Here is an 8,950-nt window from a genome sequence, read left to right on the forward strand (position 1 = left end):
TGGGCTCCACACCAGACATGGAGCCTGCTCAAGATTCTCTCTCCCTCTCCTTCTGCCCCTCCCCCTACCTCTCTTTAAAAAAAAAAAAAATGTGATAATACTGAAGGTGAACTATGGAAATTCCCAGCCAGAGGCAAAGAAATTACAGAAAAGGAAGAGAAAAGGAAGTATGACAGAAGCTGAGAGCATGGCTGAAGGAGAGACGAGTGAAAGGAGAGTCTGCCTACCATTGAGCCTCTGGATTTAAATCAAAAGGAATTTGAAAACCTCCCAGCCAAGAGCATTTCACTTTCCTGACATGATTTAAAGTCACTGTATTGTTGGCAATGGTGAGTTCGATAATTATACAGCCAAATGTGTTAATGAAGTAAAGTGGTATCCCGAAAAAGCAAATGCCCTGTACTGTACAAATATTGAAAGTAACATTGAGTTCATCTTTTCAGAAAGCAGATCTTCCTCTAACTTTTCAACTATACAGCAGTAATTAAGAATCAGATACCTATTTATCTTATTTCCCATTTATCCCTATGTAGTCTTCATAACATAGTTAAGGAAATGAGCCGTTTCAGGATTCCTTGGTCTTTTTTAAACAAAAATAATTTAATCACTTTTAGAATAAAATGCTGCCATCTAAAACTGAAATGTGTGTCATGAGGACACCACTCAAGTCTAACATGCAAATGTGGCATTTCACTGGCTCTGCTCAACCACTGAAATACAACCCTGAACTCCCACATCTCCTTTGCAAGAAAATACTGCTGACATTACTCCCCATCATCTATATTACCTATTTCTAGCAATAATCCCCTATCAGCATGTACAATAATAAGGAGTTAGAGTGATTCACACTGGGCTCAGCTGAGCCATTTTACAACTCCCACCTGGGCTCACTCATACATCCGAAGGTTGGCGAGGGGTCAGCAGATCCAAGACTGGGCTTGACTATAGCAACTAGTCTCTACTCCACTTACCTATCACCCCATTCCCAGTACTAAGGGGCAAGCTCAATCATGCAGGCTTTTCATGCCTACTAGTCCATTGGCAAAAATGTGTTTGAACCCAAAGTAAGGAGAAGGGAAATGGACTCTGCTTCTGTAACTGCATAAACTGTGAAGTCTCAGGACAATGGGCATGGGTATGTGGACAAGTGAAGAATTAGGGCCATTAAAGTATCCTACCAAAACCCATTGTATGGGTACTAAAAGGGAAAACTTTTTCATACTCTATACTTCCGACATTAAACTAGGGACAGGGGGCAGGGTCCCATCCCAAGCAATTCTCCAATACCAGCTGTGTATCCTACAGTTCACTTCAATTCCAACACAACCTGGAAATAGTGTCAGACCTCACAAGGTAAGGGCTCATTCCCACAAGACTGCCCCCTCTCTTCAGATCAGCTGAGAATCCGGGTTGTCACCTGGGCTTACCACCTACTGGCTATAAATCGAAGGTTCTCATGAACCCGTCATCAGGATCAGTAATTTGCTAGAGCAACTCACAGAATTTAGGAAAACAGCTTGCTTACTAGATTACCAATTTATTATAAAGGATGCAAGTCAGGAACAGCTGATAGAAAAGATGGTATAGGACAAAATATGGGGGACATGACAGAATTCCATGCCCTGTCCAGGAGTACCACCCTCCCAGCACCAACATAAAAGCTCTTTGAATCTCACTCTTCAGGGATTTTTATGGAGGCCTAATTGTATAGTCATGATTGATTAAATCATTGGCTATTAAGGATTAATTTAATCTCCAGCCCCACTCCACTCCCTAGAGGTCAAGGGATGGGGTTGAAAGTTCCAACCCTCTAATATCATATGATTGGTTCCCCTAACAATGAGCCCCCATCCTTAAGGGCTTTCCAAAAATCACCTCACTAATATAAACTCAGCTGTAGCTGAAAGGGGCTTGTTATTCATTTAAAAAAAAAAAAAGATACCTTCTTTGCTCTTATCACTTAGGAAATTCCACGGGTTTTAGAATCTCTGTGCCAGGAACCAAGAAGAAAACCAAATGTATATTCTTATTATTAATCACAGTGTCACAGGTACACACACACAGAGACTCATACATATATACACACTTTTATTCTGCTTTGTCTCCTGCTCCTGTTTATCACCTCTCCTTGAGATGTCCTTCCTAAATATCTCCTGATTCAAATATAGTTTGTAGCTACACTGGTAAAGTAAGAGCAGAGCCTGAGTCAGCCAACATACTCATATTCTGGAAATGTCACTAACCAACTATTTAACCAATGAGAGCTATGGAAATAATCTCAAGTTTCTTTCTAAGTCCTAATTCTCAGTCCTGTTTAGTTTATCTTCACACCACTCCCTTCAACTCCCCACAACCATCAAACATTACCTCCATTCATTTCTTCAGCAAACATCAACTGGGTACCTTTTCTGTATTAAGCCCTTTCCGTAAACCTGGAGTTCAGAGAACTACTAAGCCAAATCCTCATCTTCCAGAAACCAATCCAGAAGATCAAACAGATACTAAAGTAACAATGCAATGACGAGTTGTAGTGTAACTGCTGACAATTAGCCTTTTTTATTGTAATGCAAGTGTCTGACATGAGTTTTTCACTGTCAAGGCATCCATTTCAAAGACATTCATCTCTAATAAATAAGTGGCCAGCTACATAACTAGATAAAGAACCAGGCCACTCCACCCATCAAGTTCCCCTTTTAGAAAGCCCTGAGTGACTTAAACAACTAGCTACTTAAATGACCCGGTGTCTCCCTTCCTGTGCTTTAATTCCCCGCTCTTATGTTTTAAAGTCACCAAAAGGAGCAAAGGCATGAAATCATAGGCTCTCCACCCTTAAGCCCCATAAAGGCAGAACCTCAGGTCTACTCTCTTTCTACCCACTCAAGCCATTCTAGGGTGTAGAAGGAAAAACCTGGTGGGCTAATAGGTTCTGTTTTCTCTCAAGAGTCTAAAGTAAACAGTTAAGCCTCATCATGCATACATATGTCTGATTAAGTGTGCACATGCAGGCACAAAAACTGTAATACAGACTACCCCACTTTCTCTCTTCAGGTACAAGAGTTTCTTGAAATTGCCTGCCTAGCCCTCCTCCTCACTTCTAGAGAGGAAAGTGTCTTGCCCACTGAAAAGGAAAGCTAAGTGGATCCTCCTAATAAAATGCTGAATGGGTGTTGGAAGGGAATAAAGCATAATAAAGCTAATCAATCTGGACCTGATTAATAGGAAGAAATTTTTAGAGGATTAAAGAATGAGTTGGGTGAGTTTATGGAGATGAGAGAAGAGCATAGAAGAGGAAAGGGAATTCTGAGTGTTTAAAAAAAAAAACACAACTGTATTATTAGTTTTTCTATTAATGAATAGTAACTACCACAAACTTGACGACTTAACACAAATTTATTATCTCACAGTTTTCTTGGATCAAGAGTCTGGGCATGACTAAACTGGATGTTGTGGTTCATCATCTCACAAAGCTACCAAAAAAGAGGTTAGCTGTACTATAGTTCTCATTTGGTACATAGGTTTCTTTCCCAAGCTCCCTCACTCATTCAGTGTTGACTGAATTCAATTCCTTGTGGTTGTAGGGCAAAAAAGTCCTCCCTTTCTTGCTAGCTGTCAGTGGCTGCAGATCCTTCTCAGTGTCTAGAAGTTGCCCACAGTTCCTCTCTTTATATCTCACAGTCAGTTCAAAACATGAGTAAATTTGCTTTCTTCCAGACCACCACTTCTACTTCTAAAAGTTCATCTGATTAGGCCAGGTGCGTCAGGACAATTCCTCTTTGATTAACTGAAAGGCAACTGATTAGTAGTATCCTAATCATGGGAATAATAGTCCATCATAATCACAGGTCTCCTTCACATTCAAGGCAAAAAGGGATTACATAAAACAAGAGTGGAAATCTTGGGGGCAATCTTAAAATATTGCCTACTGCACTGTATGTTTGAAATGTTTTAATATGTTTCAGGAATGACAGTAAAGAATGGAATTCCTTTTCCTTAAATTTGCTTGTCAAATTGTGTTTTGTTAACTGCCAGAAAACCCAATGTTTGGTCTTAGGGTTTATAAAAGAGAAAGAGAGAGTTGATGAACACTAGGTCTTGAACCATGGAAAAGACCAAATACCTTGTGATAGTTCTTTGGGTCCCTGAAAGTCCAGTATGATTGTGTAATCATAAGATATGATTATAATATTATATTCACTGAACATATGCTTTCACATAAATACAGTAAACTACAGGGTTAAATATCAATAGCTATATTTAGATAATAACTATACATTATTAGGGGCACCTGGGTGGCTCAGCTGGTTGAGTATCCAACTCTTGATGTCAGCTCACGTCACGATCTCAGGGTTGTGAGTTCATGCCCCATGTTGGGCTCTGTGCTGGGTATGGAGCCTACTTTAAAAAAAAAAAAAGGAAAGAAAAGGAAAGAAAAAAAAGAACTATACATTTTTAGATGTATTTAAATTGTCTATATAGAACAAAAAAGGAAGACTATCTTGTCCTTATGAGAGGAAATATTTTTATATTTCATGTCACTATTTACTATATAACAATGGGTGGTGACTTGGTTTATTTCTGCTTTGAAGATTTCTTCTAATGGTAATTGGAAATTAAACCAAAGACAAATTTTAAAAAGCCATTGTAAACATGGAGGATGTTTAAAGACATATTATTAAATAAACCCTCATAAATTCCATATCAAAAGAAAGGTACTAATGGCCTAATTTTTGTGTATTTGGACATATTTTACTTCATTTAATATTCATAACAGTATTTGAGCATTTGCTTTACTTTCTCCACTTTCACAGTGAAAAAAGCTAACACTCAGGTTAAGTGACTTCACCAAGACTACACAGCTGATGAGGAACATAGGAAGGAAACGTAAAATTTTCAACTCCAAAATCCTTACATTTTTCCACTCTGCCACAATGGTTTCCCAATCATTCATCCTTTTATTCATTCATTCAACAAACATACTGTGTGGTGCTTATTATATTTCAATAATGAACATAAGCTCTAGCCAATACAGTAGTAAAAAAATACATTTAAGCTTTGACTTAATAGAGCTACTAGAATGGTGCATTCAAACACCTAGTGTAAATTTTTCCTCCTCCCCATCCATTGTAAATAAAGATAATTCCCTCATCTGTGAGTCCAGAACATGTTATACTTAGTGCTTCAAAAGTACACAGCATTGTACCATGGCTTACTGGATCCTAGACAATAGGCCATGCAAGGCACCTTCCAGGCTCCCTTCCTAGGACGCCTGCCAAGCTAATGGGGCACGCATCTGTCACAAATCAGAGGATACAGAAGAAAGGAAGGGAAGGAACACATAACCTCAGTTGATTGTCACTTTAAAGGAGCAAAGGAAGGCCGAACCATACTAAATCATTGAGACTGCTAAACAGGAAACTCAAATAATGCACAACAGAAACACACAAGTTTAAAAACACATTAACTGCTGGAAAGAAACTGAGTTGCTGAGGGTTGCCATCATGTCCTTTCTTACAGCAATAACTTTCGTTTCATCAGAATGGCACCCTCAATAAATACTCTTTTAACACATTATTTTGCTGGCTTATTGTCACTGGAGTTTAACATTTTTCTCTGTAGCTCAAGAGCTTCTCCCGAGGGAAGATATGAAAGCAGTGGGTTGCCTGTGAAATCCTGGGTAATGTTAATCTAAATCCCCCTACATTCTCTTGTTCCTCTGACTCTGAATTATATCAGCTTTGAAGATTCGGTGTGATGCCATATTCATACAGTTATCAGTTACTAAAATCTCTGTCACCCAAAATGAATAACACAATATGGTGTAACAAAACATAACATCACATAGCATAATATAGAATTTCAGTAAGAAAAAATATGCTCACAGAAAATGTCATTTTTTTTCTAAAACTAAGAGAGATTTATGGTGATTTGTCCTTAGGGAAAAGACTGACTTGTGGATGATTGGATCTGGTATTAAAATAAGAAGTTAATAACAACTGGGTATATATTTCTCCACATACAAGCTCTGGGGCTTTGGCAAATCACTTAACTTTTTACCGATTCAGTTCTCTTACCTATGGAAGGGAGCAAACAATAGAATCTGCCTCATACAGCTACTACAGGAGTAAAATGAACCATACATACAAAGTACGTAGTTCAGTACCTGATAGAAGTAACCTCTCAATAAATGTTAGCTATTTTCATGTTATGTATGCCTGTTAAGCATACATTCCTTTGTCTGTAGCAACCAGACCCTTAAGAAAGACTGTGATACAAAATTACAAAAAAGTCCTCCCAAGTTCCCTTCCAAAGAACAATAATATTTCTAGCCGCTGGAGAAATATGTTGCAAATAATCCTGCTCAAGTCTTTTATTAGATTCTTGCTTGACTAATGGGGCCACTTCTGAATTTGGCATTTAGAATACTCACTAAATTTATCCTCTGCAGAACTCAGCAACATTCCATTCTCCATGGCTACATATTTTCAGCATCTATTATCTATAGTTTTTCTTTCTCTGTCTTCATACAGGAGTTCTCACTGGTTATGGCCACTAGTTGGGCCCTCTCTTTATTTTTCAACATTTACTTCTTCAGCAAAATATTCTTATTTTGCTTGTAAAATTATTCTTCCTAAATGCAGAGTTCTGATGACTGTTACCATTCTTCTTGCCCTAACCCAAGTCAGCTACCCAGCCTGACCACCTGCCTGTCATTTCACTCTGCCCATTGTTCCAAGAAAATCACTCTTTTCTGCACTCTACAGATTTAGAGCCTAAGTGTTTGATAAACAAGGCATAAGGAAAACATTTAGAAGGCAGAAAAAAAAAAAATAACAGCTTCTGTTAAATGAATTAATGTCACAAATTTTAGGTAAACTTATTTTCTTAGAGATTATTCCAGGTGCAGACCAGAAGTAGAATTCTGAGAAATATTTATTAATCTCCAACTTTATGCCAAGCACCAATTGACTGCTGAGGACATAGCTGTAAACAAGAAAAATGTGGCCTCTGCCCTCACAGAGCATAGACTCCAAGGGACAAGCAGGAAAGACAAATGCTCAACAAAGTATGAAGGTAAAGGTGAGGTTATCAGAGTGAGGCCAGAGTTACATATGCAATAAATATTATGCTCCTGTGTCCAGCCTCCCCCCAAAAAATTCACATTGAGGCCCAAACCCCCAATAAGATGGTATTAGGAACTTGGGCCGTTGGGAGGTGATTAGGTTTAGATGACATCATGAGAGTAGAGCCCCCATGATGGGATTAGCATCCTTATAAGAAGAGTAGAGACCAGACTTCATATCCTCAAATATGAGGATACAGTAAGAAGGCAGTTGTCTGCAAGCTGAAGAGGGCCCTCACCAAGCCAAACCTGGCAGCATCTTGATCCTGGACTTCTTAGCCTCCAGAACTATAAGAGATAAATATCTGTTGTTTTAAGCCACCCACCTGGGGCATTTTTGTAACAGCCACCCCAGCTGACTAAAACAACTCCCCTCCACAGAGCTATTCAAACTGTGGTCACCCATGGACTAGTGCCCATTTGCAAACTGTGTTAGTGGCCACCTACAAATCATAAACTTATAAATTTTGATAAGGTTATTATATGTCTGCTAAATTTTAAGATTAAAAAGTAGATACTGTTCTCAAATTCTTTTTTTTTTTAAGATTTTATTTATTTGACAGAGAGATACACAGCAAGAGAGGGAACACAAGTGTGGGAGAGGGAGAAGCAGGCTTTCCAATGGGCAGGGAGCCCATTGCAAGCTCGATCCCAGCACCCTGGGATCATGACCTGAGCCGAAGGTGGATGCTTAACCAACTGAGCCACCCAGGTGAACCTCACATTCATTTTTAAATGTAGTATCTTTTCATTGCATTTTATATTATTGGTCTGTGATGCGTTGTAAATAGAAATACCAGCTCTTCACCACAGATGGCTTAAGAAACCATACCCAGCACGCTATATTTTCAATTCTCCCCTTGCATCTAGGTGGGGCCTTCAAACAAGTCTTCCCCATAACTGCGTGAGGAAAAGGGATATGTGCTACCTCTGGGCGACATGGGATAAGGTAGTATGCCTTCTCCACACTCTCTCTACTTCCTTTCACCATCTGCTGGGTGCAGATGATACCAAAGTCCTGGACAGCAAAGTCATAAAGTGGGAGGAGTCTAGTTCCTAAAGCATCATGGGTAGGAAGGCTGCCCACTGGCCCAAAACATCTGTATCAGGTAAGTATTATGGATTGAATTATGTTGAGGTCATAAATCCCAGCACCTCAGAATGTGTCGTTATTTGGAAATGGGTCTTTACAAAAGTAATCAATTAAAAATGAGGTCATTAGACAGAGCCCTAATCCAATATGACTGGTGTCTTTCTAAAACAGACACAGAGGCAGATGCAGAGAAGTCAATGTGAAGACATACAGGGGAGTGAAATGGACATGTAACCACAGCGATGCAACTACAAGTCAAGGAGCACCAAGAATTACTGGCAAATACCAGATGCTGAAAAGCATGAAGAAGGATTCTTCCATACAGCCAGCAGAGAGATCACTGACACCGTGATTTCAGGTTTCTAGCCTCTAGAACTTGGAGACAATAACTGTCTGTTGTTTTAAGTCACCCAGCTTTTGGTCCTTTGCTACATCACCCCTAGGAAACTATATAGTAAGAAATAAAATCTGAGTAAAACCACTGAAATTTGGAAGTTGAATTAGTTAACATCATCCCAACAAATGCAAAGAATATACTGTAAGCAAGTCCACTGCAGACTACAAGGTCAAGGGATATCATATCTGTCGTAGAGGTAGTTAACAAAGATCTAAAAAATGAGTAGGAATCAGCTAGCACAAACAAGGAGAGATTGCTCTGACAGGAAAAAGGGTTGATCACAGCAGAGAAGCTTTTCAGGAACAGCATGTAAGACAGCCCTGAAACAGGAAAGAATATG

Source organism: Lontra canadensis, unplaced genomic scaffold, assembly GCF_010015895.1.
Source record: "Lontra canadensis isolate GAN:19392208 unplaced genomic scaffold, GSC_riverotter_1.0 scaffold1, whole genome shotgun sequence".
In the NCBI taxonomy this organism is placed as follows: domain Eukaryota; kingdom Metazoa; phylum Chordata; class Mammalia; order Carnivora; family Mustelidae; genus Lontra; species Lontra canadensis.